Source organism: Bombus terrestris, chromosome 11, assembly GCF_910591885.1.
Source record: "Bombus terrestris chromosome 11, iyBomTerr1.2, whole genome shotgun sequence".
NCBI classification, from domain to species: domain Eukaryota; kingdom Metazoa; phylum Arthropoda; class Insecta; order Hymenoptera; family Apidae; genus Bombus; species Bombus terrestris.
Window position 1 is genome coordinate 2846256 of NC_063279.1, and position 15037 is coordinate 2861292.

At 39.8% G+C, this 15037-nt stretch overlaps 1 protein-coding gene across 2 annotated transcripts in view; it reads right to left on the reverse strand.

The window, feature by feature from the left end:
* The window catches only part of LOC100645566, a 623360-nt gene that overhangs the window by 148214 nt on the left and 460109 nt on the right, over nucleotides 1-15037 (reverse strand). The gene's annotated exons all lie outside the window — the stretch shown is intronic.

A 15037-nucleotide genomic window follows, 5' to 3' on the forward strand; every position in this document is an offset into this window, starting at 1 on the left:
CTGTGCTATGGGCGGAGAAACGTGGCGAGAGCTGGTGCTCTCTCCGCCAGTGATCGACGAGAGGCGGCTTCAGGTTTGCTTTTTTGCGGTTGGAAGATTTCGAGATTTCAAAGTTGCTAAGTTATATTTTTATAGTTTATAGGGAATTTAAAGGTGTACAGATTCATGTAAAAATATAGAAAATATATGCCAAGTATAGTACACTCGTTATAATGTTTCGACTTCTCATACGTTGAACTGCTCTATCTCCGCTTTTTATTAATCTTTCTCATTCGTCCCAAGAAATTGATATAAACGATGGTAAATTCTAAGGTACATTTAGAAAATTATGTTTATGACATCATCGCTCTTGTGTGCTTTCAATTTGTAGAATTGATAACGTAGCTTCTCAACGACTCATTTAGCGAGCGAAACAAATCTTCACTTGGGTTCTACTGCTTTAGCTTTCTTCATAAAAACATGAATTTGCATAAACACCCAGACAGTCTACTAACGAGGTTGAATCAAGACAAAGTCATGTAAAAACAAAATATTTTTCTTAATTTTCACTAAGAATACGAAGGCTCGTGGCTCTCGCAGAACTCGCAGATCAAACATCTTCGTCTTTACAAGCTCGTCTGAAAAAATATGTTTCTTGCAGGCTGGAAAGAAATTCGGCGTTGAGAAAGCTAAATACGTAATTTATTTATCGACGTTTTGAACCCAGAAACACGATATTCGAAAGTGATGCGATTGTTTGGGATTTTCGAGGATGGAATTCTAGATTCGTCGTATCTTCTGTCCCAAACGTGTCGTTGATGTTTCAGCAATTATTGCACAAATGAATGTATGCATTGCGTTGGCTAGGACATGTTGCATAACAAATGACGCGAAACGGAAATTGCTGTTTAACTGTTACGGAGAACGTTATTGCGATATTGTTGCAACGAGATGATTGCGTAATTATTCATCGTGGAGCAGCGTTGCCTTGAGTACACTGCGACGAATTTCGTACGGTCTGATGCAATCCACTTTTCTATGCGAGCCGGCACCAAGTTTGAAAATGTTTTGAAATTCATGAGCGCTACACGCTGGCAAATCAAATCAGTTTCAACGCATATGTTTTATTCGTTCATTGTTTTCTTCGTTTTCGAAAAATTGTGCCGCGTCATGGACTCGGATAGTTGCGTGCTTCGTGTAATCAATAATTCACGTAACAATTTGCAAATACGCGCGAGCGTTGCGTTATCGCGTATTCGACGCATTCGCAATGTAATTTAAATAGAGTGGCAAAAGAAAAGTATTTGGCAACTTGTAGAAAGCCATTTTGACGAATACGTTATATAGGAAGTATTTTTAAAAATATCATTAACGTTATAACCGGGCGGAGATATTATTTTTCGCGATTTTTATTCCAATTTTTATAATTATATATTCTATTATTAATAGTTAATGATTTTATTATCGACAGTTGGAAAAGCTGAAATTTTTAATATTTGAAGAAGAAACTTTGCAAGCCCTTCAACGTGCCAGAAACTATTTTAATTGGCCATTAAACCGCTTTCATAATGCCGACATTTTTTTTAAAGTAACGCATCAACTACATTTTCCGTCGATTAAAGCACCTGCGACGATATTAGAAAATATACAGCTGCAAAAGTTTAAAATTACAACAGCCTATGTACGTTTCAATTATTATTCCAATCTTATCGAAGATACGAAAGAAACATGTTGCTCGTATCGTATTGTGCAACCGCAATAATTACAAGTACAGTAAGAAGAAGAAAAGAAGCATGGACGGCGATAATTATGAAATATCATTTTGCGGAAGAAACAGTTCGCCTATCTAGCAGAAAAAATAGCTTCTTTCATCACCGGTTCCCTGACTTTTTCCCTCTCCAGCCAGTACCTTTCTTGCCACGCGTAAACGTTGTCCCGCGTGTCTCACTTTTTCACCAGCTGGAAAGTTCCCGGCAGCGGAGAAGCACGCCGCTTTGTCCACGACGAGAGTTCTTGCGGAAATTTATGGGCGCTGGTGTCAGGATCGCGCGAAAATTTTCACTTTTCGCTGGGCCACGGCCGCCAACTTACGTACCGACAGATATCCGTACGCTGTGCCGACAGAAGTTAGCCGACCGCGAAACTACGTGGAAACGTTCAGCGCCCATCGTTGGAATTGTGCGTGATCGTGCCTTTCGGCTTTTCCCCATTCACCGCCTTGAATTCCTATTCTAAGCTTGTCAGGGTAGCACAATGCTCGAGAAATGTAACTGGTGGGGAATTTTTCGGACGTTGCGAGAGCATTCGAGATGAACTGAAAAGGCAAAGACGATGGGATGGGAGGTAACAATGAGAGACCGAATAAAATACCAACGCACTGAGTACTAGAACTAGTACTTTACGTCAAGCTTCAGTTAAGAGAGAGGAACTTGGTTCGGTAAATATGTATTTAATTAAGCTTTATATCGCCAACTCGTTTACTCGTTATCGTTATTAAGCGTTTAAATACTCCTATTGTCGGTAAACAATTTCATTTGCTGCACAATTGGTTCCGCGAATATCGTAAGAGCCAACGCAATTGTTTCCTGCTTGCTGATCGTAATGGATCCTTGTTTCGTAGCGAATGAATGACGCGGAAGAGAATCTCGCTGCCGTTTATCATAAATATTTGCTCGAAGTAGCTGCGCAAGTTTATCGATATTCTCGAGTTCGTCGCAGTGAATTGTTAATTGCCCTCGTTAATTGTCCGCATGGGTGAAATCAGTTCCGCGCGTTACAAAGGGTTGGTGGAAGCAATTGCCGGCCAGAGGTTTTCCACCAAACCGTTCGTAATTTCTGTTTGATGCCATGTTTACAAATAAATCCTCAAGTACCGCGGAAGGAACGCTGGTAACTTTGTCAACTTTGATTAAGGGCCTGGCTGGCCGGGTGGTTTCAAAGGACCGGAGCTACATTTTCCAGTGAAAGGTACAAGGGACGTTGCAAACAAGACAACACGGTGGAAATCTACGTATCCGTAGCGGAGAGTTTCCCAACGACGCCGACATGCATCACGGTAACTTGCCGGGGAAGGTCATCAGAAGTTGAAGAGTGTCCGCCCGTGTGCATTACAAATTAGTGTCTTTGAACTAGTTCCGACCACTGTCATAGACCACTCATCCTCACATCCCATATATCCAAGCTGTTTGTCTCCAACCCGAAATTTCATTCATAGCTTCCGGGCAATCGCCTCTTCTATCTTTCGTTGGTTTAATCAGACTAACGACTTTCGATGCACGAGATTCCGTTGAAATTGTTGGGAATTTTATCGTTAAAAACGGAGGTTTCTGGGGATTGGCGTCTCGTTGTTATTAACAATACGCAATAGGATGTACTGATTGAAACTGTACAAATTATACGAGGCTGTAAAGATGACGGAAATTGATAATACACGGTACAAAAGAAAAGCCTCGATATTACATCGTTAGCTTAAAAAATCTTGGAAATGTGAAAAGTGAGAATTTCGATCGGGTGCTGAAAATTATACGAACGTTATATGCAATTTCGTGGTAGATCGCGGTTTTTGATAGAAGCGCTCAAGTTTCTTTTAGAGAAACTGAAAAAGGAAACGTACAGATAGGCGAAACAGTTAAAAACGAGAGTTAAGAATCGACAGAGTTCGTAGTTCGGAATTGAGGTTATGTCGAGGCAATATCTCGTTGAACGGAATAAGAATAATAAAATCAATATTTTATTATTACATATAATTATTATCGTATTATTTTATATTCTACAAGTCAAAAAAGTCAATCTATAATCAAACGTTTCATGAATATCTCTATCGAAACAGACCTAACCTCAATAATCAATATAAATCGCTATGGCGTATATTCTATAACGAAGAAAAGCAGCAGAAAATCAGCGAATTTCGAAAATATTTAAGGAGAAAGAAATTCCTAGATGGAAAACTATTTTAGATGGAAAATGTTGAAAGCTCGAGCTCGTGACGCATTTGAATCGACAAAAGCGCGAGAACGAAGCATGAAAAGGGTGTTGTAACTACAGGCGTTGCTCGTTGAGGAAGAATTCAATTTGTGCGCGTTTACCGCGCGAGACAAGAGCGCGGTCCCTCTTGGTTGCTGCATTTCATCGATGTCGATGTTATAGCGCGATGATAATAACAATGATAATAGAGCAGCGTTGGATGTTTGTTCGGCCGATAATACAGAAACAATTTCAAGGATAACAAAGGAACGGGATTACAACGTTCGACGGTTGATGAGAAGAGTAAAGCCTCGTGTTTCGAGGCTGTTGGAGCGTCCACGATGCATAAATTGTTAAGTCGCTTAAATGGAAAGCTGAGAAAAAATTCACCTGCATCCCGTCGCATTGTAAACCGGTCCTGGCAGATTCATCGTTTCATCGAGTTCAGTTTGATCAACGATAACACCCTTTTTCCTCAATCTACTTCTTTTCTTTCACGCGTGCTTTATTTTTCGACTTTAAAGTTTGTAAGCTGTCGTTCTCTGTAAATGCAACGCATTTATTTTCTTAACCAGGAAAAAGGATGAGCGTTAAAGGGTAGAAAGAAGCGAGTTTATAATTTATTTATTTGGATCCATTAGAGCACGAATAATAGGAAATATTATTCAGAAGTGTAGTATCGTGGACGAAAGGTCTAAGAGATATTGGGCGAGCTATAAACAATTCGCGAGAAAGCCGAAGTGCCGACAGGCCCATCACTGTGTCGTCGGTCCTTCGATCGAGTAGTTTCGTGGAAAAGGCCTGGCTGACCCTGGTCACGAGCGGTTGCGGAACACGTGCGTGGTGGGTCTGAGACAAAAGACAAAGGGACGCTAAGGGAGAAAGACGAATTAACAGTCAGTGTCAGTGGAGAAGCCAGAGAGTGCTAACTGCGTTGTCGAGAGAGTGTGGTCCGCGTGAGAGAGAGAGAGAGAGCGTTGGATCCGTGGTGACGAGAGTTGCAAATTAACTATTTAGTTATATTTAGTCCAAATTATAGTACGTTATTGTGATTAGTTCACGTTAAACAACCATCGTTTCCTGTTTGATCCATTCATTGTAAATAAACTAAATGCAGTAGTAAGATAATACAGAAGCAATGCACTACGGAAATATAGCCAAAGAAAAATTACCAAAGTACCTAGAAGGGAGGATGAAGTGGGAAGACGGAAGAATACTGGCAAGATTCAGATGTGGAAACGAGACCAAAGCAAGGGAAGCACTGGAAGGAAGAGGGAGCAAAAAGATGCGGACTATGTAAAAGGAAGGAAGAAGACCTAAGGCATGTAATAGAAGAATGCGAAATAACGGGAGGACCAAAGGACATAGGAAAAGTATTAAATGAGACGGGAGAAGGTTTAGCAGAACTGAAAGCAATAATACAGAAGATAAGGGCAAACGACAGGAAGGATGCACAGCAAGGAGACTAAAGCCCAAAGTTGCAATAGTTTTTAGTCATTAGTGGTTAATTTGTAGTTACTAGTTTTAGTTTTTAGAGAATAGAATAACTAAGGGAGTGCAATAGAACAGAGTGGAAAAGAGGGGAGGTGGATATATAAGAACAGAATTAGACATAGGAGAAAGTTCGTCCAAAGCCGAAAGGCACGGACTAAGCAACAATAATAATAATAATACAGAAGCAAGGAATGAAAAAGAATGGCTTGATAGATAATATCAAGGTTTGTTTTCTACGTAATATGTGCCATGAGAGGATTGAGAAATAAGTCAATCGTAACACGACTCGTAAGCGTCTGCACAAGTACACGCTAACTGAGAATTCAACTGGTATCACGTAAGAAAATGTCAGATGTAAAATATAAACACAATCCGATTTCGCGATTGTGCTCCCATTAACGTGAGATTACAACAGCGCAAACTGCATCAACAGACTAAGAACAGAGTACACGAAGCATTAGCAGAGAACTGGCATGATCCATCAAACGCAGCCCATTTCCAAAGAACTTCCTCGCCTACGTTATTTCGATTCCATTTTAACCGCGTTTGGTGGTAACGTTTTCCAACATCATCATTCGTATCAAAGTGTTCCACGAACGAGGCACGGCCCGGCTAGTAACGTCTGGTGGCATTAAGCCGGGGAACGAGCGATTTTCTTGGCAGCTAGCGCACCGAGTGCAAATAAGAAGGGAGAGTTAACGACCCTGAATTACGTGTAACATTTCATTTTTGCGGAATGATAAATCGTCGCATACATATTGCGTCGCAATGACATTACATACTGACACGTGAACGTGATAAAGAAACAAGGGAGTCGCTTAAACACGCAGCCGTGGCGAGCACGTAATCGCTAATGCAGCTTTGGCTGACCAAGAGATGAGGTATAAGTCACTTTTCACAGGCTACATTCTGACAAACGAGTTTTCTTCTGCTCTATTTACCAGTTACCATTAGTGACAAGCTCAAGTACGTGCGCAAGTAGGTTAACATTGGCTGACTTGATCTTACAACTCTTTTTAAGCATTTCGAAAAAAGGAAGCAGTATTTTAAGAAGCGAAGAAAATACACTCAAGTAGAGTGGAACATCGATCGAATAAGTTTGAGATTTGATTATTTAAAATCATTTTTACTTGCTTATTTTTCAGATTTATCATCGCAATTGTTTACTACGTATCGCAAAGCAACGATTATTTCGACATTGTTGTAAGCAAGCAACAAAATAAAATTGTTACTTGTAAGTCAACTGTACTTGCAAGTCAATTCTCGAAACTCGCAAGTACTCGTTCTGAGATTTGAAGATAACTCGCGAAGATCGAATACTTGGCAAATGTGATACAACGAACGAACCGCATTATATGTTACGAATCCTGTGGCGTGAATCTTGGCTATCGGATTTGATTCGGATTTATAAGGACATATCGAACTTGATCCTATCACTGGTTACCACCCTTCTCGTGATCGCATGAAAAGCAGCCGTTTCGCTCGTGCAAGGACAACTTGGAAATCCGTGACGATCTTCTCGCCGATCTCGAAAGTAGACGCATTCGAAACTTGAACGCGAACCTGCTCGTGTAATTTCTGATCTCCACCACCGAGAGGGGACATTAACAGCGCTGCTTTACGATCTCGGCGCCTACCTTCTCCTTGGCAAATTATTTCCACAATCGGACCAACTATCGGCTACGCAATCACCGCCACGAAATTGCTTGACGATCGTTTAATGTAATGTTTGCCGCGTTCGAGGAACGTGTCGCTACTTTATGGACCATTCTCCTTTCGTTTGACGACGAAATCGTCTTGCCGTTCTATAGCAGTTTCGGATCGTTAGGTGTCGTTATCATACGCTGGCTGCCTCGTTAACGAAACATTCGATTCACTTAGCTCGTCTCGCTTCGTTGGCTCATATTAATTCTTGTAGCTTTAGCAGTTATAATCGTGGCAAAGGCTGTTTATTCAAATATCCAGTCTCCTCGTGCATTTAATTAACTCAGTTATTTTTAAAATACAGATTTTTTAATGCAGCAAGATCATGTCTCTATCACGTAGTATCAGAATATCTTATTTCAGCTTCAAGCTTTCAGCTTTCGCAAACGATCTAGGCATTAAAATTACCGAGATATGTATAATTTTGTGTGCTAGACTATATTAGCCGCGTAGTAGTGACACACGTATGTGAAAATAAGTGTATGCAAGTATGTGTGGGCACAGCGTCTCGAGAAACAGATGAATGCAACTGTTCGGTTGGCAGTGTGATATGCAAGATGGTGAGACAAAGAAAGTGCTGAGACGCGTGCAAATGTATGTAGTACCTAAATAGTCTAGAGCAAGGACAAGAAAGGATGTTTTATTTGAAGTTAAGTTTAGTTTTAGTTTAACAAGCAATACCCAATACAAAAACTAATTACAATATCTTCGTACGTCTTATTCCAACACTTGGCCCCCAACTTCCGTCTTCTCAGGTCAAAAGATGCTGACCCTCAACCCTCGCATCCTTCTCCCACTGCTTTACTCATTTAGCTTTGACGTCACCAAGGCATTACGCTCTTACTTACACTCTCTCTCTCTCTTTCTCTCTTCCCCAGCACTCTTACGATTTTTAGTTTATACCTTAAATTTACAACTTTAAATATATAATAGACCAAGCGTATACCCTCCTCTTTTTTTTGATACTACATGTATATCCAAGAAGATCCTGGAAATCGTTTATTAAATAATTCTAAAACAATTTTAATATAAGTTCCAAGTGTAACCTTAGTGTTCCTTTACTTTTGTTTCGGCGATTATGATCTACAATTCTCAACAAAAATCAACAACCCTATTTAAACCCTATGATAGTCATCGATGTCACAGTTAAATTGCTCATCATCTATTTACCCTCGTCGCGATAGCATTAGTATTCGAATTCTAACTTTATTTAATCAGCCGAGGAAGCGATAGTAAAAGCGAGGCTAAAAGTACCAAGCGCATACTACGAAAGGGATGATGATCGCCGGTAATACAGCTTCCATACGTTTCTACAAAATTGCCAGCTTTCATATGGAATTGCTGTGCTCCGACAGCTCTTCCGGCCGGGACGTCGTTAGAGTTCCGAACGCTGGATTCTCATACCTCGAGCTAGCAACGAATCTGTCGAAAGTCTTTAGCGTCGGTTGCTAAACATCCGAGCGTTTCGTTTAAAAACGTGATGCAAGCTCGAGATTATTGTCTCGGTACAACCAGGCTGCCTGGCCAAGGGAAATATTGGCGAGCATGACATTCGACCATTTTTCGTATCGCGATAAGCCAACTCGAAGAGACCTTACTCGGTAGATGGTGGTAAAGGATCGTTCATAAGGTGTGGGTGTTGATTAAGTCGGTAGCATGCAAATCGTTCATTCCCGTGTCTACCTTCCTTCGTCTACCCTTTTATCAGCCAGATAAACTGCCCCCAAGCTGCTCCGTCCCCGCTCCCCGTGAAGCGTGCCGGCCCTCGACATAATTATACGCAATTTATCATAATTGAGGACGGTATCGCGATCGCGATCTAGTGGAAATTGTCTACGCAATTGGAGAATATGCCGCCGAAAGATGCACCAGTGAGTTAACATCGTTGGACCGTGATGTGCTTGAAGGAAATTGTGCAATCATCGTCGGTGCATTCTGATCGGTTGCTCCTGCGTATCTTTTTGTTCCTATTCTGTTTCTTTTTATTTCAATTTTTAGATCAATGCTATACAGTTTGATCAATCGATAAGATTTCAATAAGACGATATTAACACGTTGACTGGCGCGTCACCTATATTCGGGTAACAGCAAAGTCTCTGATCGGGCCGTGTCACCCTATTCGGGTGACGCTTATTCGACTACTTGCGAAGGATTATTAATTATTATAAATTATTATAAAACGTTTATTACGAAAATTATTTAGAATGTAAAACTTTAAGGCATTCTATACAAAGCTGAGGTTGGTCGGGACAATTTGGACAATAAGTTGTTGTTTTCTTTAAATTCTCTCGTGTCTTTGATCGGTCCGTTCGACGTCTTTTATCAGCATAACATAGTTTGCATGCGCGTTTTATGCTTTTTTCGGAATCATTTTTCCAAACGGCGGTATTATGCTGACTTTACAAAGATCAGGTCAAAGCCTAACGGTTCACTGTCAGGTAGTATGGAACGACATGGATTTGGGTATGGTCACCGGCGATTTATCGGTTTCGTGATTTCTTGTGTCTCCTACGCGACAGAATCGTAGTGACGACGGTTGTCAATTAACTATTTACTTGTCTTAGTTATAGCACATTATTGTATTTAGTTCGCGTTAAATAACCATCGTTTCCCGTTTAAACCATCGTAAATAGACGTATCGATAAATAAAAAAGGTCCTACATTATTATTTCAATATTTGAACTTAATTTCTGTCGAAAGATAGAAAGATATTTGAGAGTAGCTAGACATACCTGGGAAAGAATAATTGAAATCTGGTTGCCATTTTAGTCAGTCGTATTAATTTATACATTAGTAGAGTTGACGCTGTAATCCTTTTCCACGCATCTTGAAAATCTTAACTTGGAAACAAGTTACCACGTACTAGAAGCGCAAGCCCAAAGTTCTTTGCCAGAGATGATTAACCGCAAATGTGTTTCTCACGTAGACTTGGCGCAGTTACGGTAACTAAATGCTTCAAACAATAGTTGCATAGACGGAAAATTACTCGGAGATGATGGTTGAAGAACCTGAGAAACTTGCGACGTCTGGCACTGATCGTTGGTAGTGGACGTTCTCGTTGTATCAAACCGTATTATTGTTGCTTGTTCGCAATTGTATCTAACGTTACGGGGGAAACGTTAAAAGACAAAGATGAGGGTAGGTAGAACAGAGAACTGTGTGATTAGAGAAGCTTCGCAGTTGCACGGGTCTTGAAAGTCTACAAACTGCGAATACGTAAGTAGGAAACGCGTTATTTCTCAGAACTTTGAATGATTAGAACGAGGCGTGATTGCGGGTCGTTAGAGGCAAACTCGGTAATAATAAAAGCCACGGAAGTAACTAAGCCTCTGCAAAGGCACTGTCTGTGCCTTGGAACGCGTACTGTAACGCGTTATCCTCGATATTTTCTGTTTCGTCGCTGTTCTATGGAACGTGTAATTCTGGCGAGTTTACGGTGTCAAGTGGTAGCGGATTCTTAAGCGATTTGTAAAGGTTTGCGAATCGTTAGATGCGATGAAAATGCAGGCAACGCGGAATCATTAAAAGATCCGTGTCGCTAGGTACGCCAATGTAAAGTTCTTTATACCGTCGACAATTTTTTCGTCGTCAACGAATAACTAAACGAAGCAAGATACCGAGCGATGTTTAAATGAAGCAACGAATACGCGTGGAAAATGTGTTACAGTTTGGTTTTCGCGGTGAAAATGTATTCAATTCACTGTATTTTCTGTATTGATTTTTAGTCTTGAGTGGTTCTCGTTGTACGTTGCTATTAATGGTTTTTGAAACGCAAAGTATCATATTATATAGAGGCGTGTACGTACGAAAATTTGCATAATAGATTCCTTGCGAAAAACTAACGACGTGTACACTCCACTTGCTCATTATGCAGTTATTCAGGTTTCACTTGGTCGAAGTACGGTGTATTAACACCGCGGAATCTCGCGTTTCATAGTTTGATGAGTTTTGTTTTAACAAGTTTCTTCGTTTTTAACACCAGATTTAACGTAAGATGCGTAAAGTTAGTGTTTAACAAATTTCAACTTCCCGGTAACGTGCGCTATACGAACTTTGTTTTAACAAAAGATGCGTGATCTTGGCCCAAGCAAGTTTTGACGGTAGTTTACCAACGACTTGTACCATAGATCGTTTAGAAAATTAATCGTCGTGTTAAATACAATTATTTTGTTATGTTTTAACGATTTGCACGTTTATCTTTCGAGATAATTCCGCTCGTATTTCCTAAAATCGGTAATTTGAAATTCTTAATTGCGTGCAGTAGCGAATCGATTATTATAATTTTTTGTCACTTAATGGAGATTAGGAGGGCAGTATTTGCCAGGCGGTATTAATTGACCGGGTCCGGATGGTCGCGTGAGAAACCGTACTTGCAGAGGACGAGCGAAAGGCACTCGAATCTGTTGAATCCGCGAACACACAGCCACTTTATTGTACATACATATTAACGTAAGCGAATGGGAAAAAATAGTACGATGAATTGCAGATCGTTGAGATATTTGCATCGCAAATGCCCGTAAAGCATTTTAATTTACGAATATACGCGGCCGAAACGATCGCGATTCTATTAAAAACTTTCGCATTCGTCGTATCTGGACCGAATACGCACGGAATATTCGAGGGGGTGGCAATTTTTAATTAAACAACTACCAATTGTTCGCACCAATCACAGCTTCGGTCGATTCGATTCGATTCTGCGATTACACTCGACGATTAATAAAAATAAATGAAAATAAATGGTTCATATTTATATTAACGCAGTTTAATAATTTTTGTAACGTTTAATCAATCCTCTTGTGTGTCCTATCTTGTTCATTTTTTTTTTCACTTTACTGTACTTTATTTGTTTTAACGTGACACGAGAAATTATTGCGTTAGATGGACTAAATGATTAATATCTGTTTTTATTTTAATTTTTACAGGATAATATATTATTTTTCCTCAAGATTTTCTGTACTTTTGTCCTCGAAAAATACATTCAGAGGCGATAATCTTCTTTCCCTGGATCGTATTATTTTAATAATTACATCGCAGAGCACTATGTTTGTCAGTTGTCTCGATCAGAACAGAATTATAAATCGTGTTTAACTTTCGCCTTCTGTCGGAATGAAAACTCTTCAGCGCCGTAGTTTGTCCGAGTTTCTTAATTTCGCAGTTCTTTAATCTCCTAACGCACTGTGTTCTCAAGTAATATGTTTCAAGCGTCAAGGATCTTCAGGCGTATTCGATAAAAATGTTTGTCTTAATTCATCCATTTGTTTAAAGATCAACTTTTCCGCTTACTGTTCGTACATTACGCCGAAGTTTTTCTGCCAAATTTTTCGATATCAATAACTAGACTCGAAGGGGATTTTTGTATTCTTCGTTTCTATCTTATTTTATCTCGTAGAAGCTCCCTTTAAACTTGCAACCAACTGTTGCTGAATACCCTGCACGCACATACAAAGGTGACAATGTTCGTTTCCTGTGAGTACACAACGAGTTAATTTACAATGAAAATTCCCAGTTAATTACAGCAAATTACAATACGGGCGCTAGCTATAAGCGTTGGAACAAGTTTAGAAGCTTGATTTAACCGGTTTCGTGAAAATGTCAGACTTCGCGCTGGGAACGATATTTGAAATTGAAGTTTATAAGTTCGCGGTACACGTAAGAACGTGTCGAAAACGAAGTCTCGAAGTCATTTGGCACGTAAAGACGACGATAGCTGTATTTTTTTGCCAGCCGATAAAAATATGCACACGAGCGAACTATTCCGAACTGCAAAGCTCGCCCCTTTTGCACGGCTTTTTCTTTTATTTCTTTCGCTTCAAAGCTATCGCTCTGAGGGATCTACACGTGTACATCGAGAAGAAGGATATTTTTCATGCAAAACGTTCAAGGTACTTCGGCGAGAAAACCTGCCTGGCGTAGAAACCGAGCTATTTTTCGAGCATGGCTTGTACAAAAACCACTATCGTACGCTTGTAAGTGAATCTTTTTGCGTTACGCGATATTTGACGCTCGACATTTTGTCAACGATCGAGGACGCGTGACAGAGGTAAAAAGGATATTTCACGTTGCAAAGGAAACGATCGGCCGATCACGCGAAAAGTAGTTAAAAGATCTGTACAAATGTTAAAGAGAATCTACTAACAAAGCAGTTTACCCTTCGCGTAGTTAACATTTCAACGCTGATATTTTCAATATCTTTTCCTTTTTTATTTATTTTTTTTTTTTGAGACTTTAACACGTGTTACTTTCATCGTTTCAACTATAAGCAGTTAGTTTGTTATTTCTGTACTCTAAGTAACACAAATAAATCTACTTGGAATGAAATCTTTTAACTTGTCAGTCTTAATGAATATCAGGTAGATGTATCTTAATTCTTCCAACACGAATATGATATAATAATTTACATTGCTACATATATTATTGACATTTATCCATATTTATCATTTATATTTATAGCAGAGGCGAAAGAGAGCATTGTAAAAACTATCGTTTCATCGATTGCTTTTTTCCCAGTAATAGTTTGATTCGGCATTTAATGCTGCAAAATTTACAAATATCGTAGACACTTTTTCTTTTCAACCAAAAAAGAACAAGCGATCGACGAACTAATTCTTCTATTAAAATAAAAGAAAAACAAAAGGGAAAGAAACATAGCGATAGAAGTTTTTTGACACAGTCATCAGACGGAAATCTTTGACCTAAATCGAAGTTCTTGGCCGTATTTTCATCGGGAAATTGTTCGCACAATCTTGCACATAGCTCGTTAATTTCTTTCGTCTACACAATAGCACGAGCTGCGATAATTTTCAGCGAGGATCGTGAATATCGAAACCCGATACTTATCCTCTTCGATTATCCGCGAAATTTATAATAGAAATCGCGATCGTACGTCTCGCATCTAGCCGTCGTCGTGATTGAAACATACAAAGACTCGACGTAATTTTCCGGAACATGGAGAAACAGGATTTTAGAGTGGTTTGTTCAAGCCCTTCCTCCCTCTCTCTTCCCCCTTCTCTCTCTCTCTCTTTCTTTTCTTCCCTCTTCATCCCTCCTCCGCGCAGAGAATTTATAAACGTATTTGCATACGCAATTTTCACGCTTAACCTCCTGGAAACGGGATTGAATTTAAGATAATGGCGAGCCGAATATGCATGAATTCTTTTTACCGGCCGCAACAATAAATCAGCGAAAACGATATTCTAATATCCTGGTCTCGATTCATCCGTTTCCTGTCTGCTATGTACCTCGCCTCTTCGTTTCTCCGTTTCGCCATCCCGACGATTTTTACGATGCAGCTGGCCAGAGAACAAAAAACCGAATAACAAGGAAACGTTGGCCGGTAATCGCTTGGAACTGGTTGGGTCGTTGATAATCGAGAGGAACGATCGAAACACAGATTTTATTTCAATTTATTTTTAATGGCCAGTATTTATTTATATTTGTCTAGAAGTCTTCTTTATGAATATGTAGAGTCATTCTTTTTACTACACTTTCTTTTACTCCACATCGATGACGATTAATCTCGTTCGGGGTACCACTACGTCTATTACTTGCTCACGTCGATTACAATTTCGTTTTATAAAATCGCGGAGATTTTTTGCGTCGACGTTTAAACTTTTAAGCTTTCTTTTGCCCGCCAGCGCACAGTGAAACGTTTTAATTTTCTTCGAAAGTGAATTTACTTGCCTATTGAAATTCCACTTTATTTATCGTTTTCTCAAACGAAAGATTGCGTGGGAAGGCAGCAAGGTCCGATAGCTAACAAGCTGCACACCGTGCTCGAAACAAGCCGAACACACAAGCGTGAAAAAAATGGAATTTCCAGACCGTGCAGGGTCACCTTGGTTGCCTCTATGACCCTGCAGTCTCGTCTTTGTGTCTCCGCGGAATTTTAATTGACGTC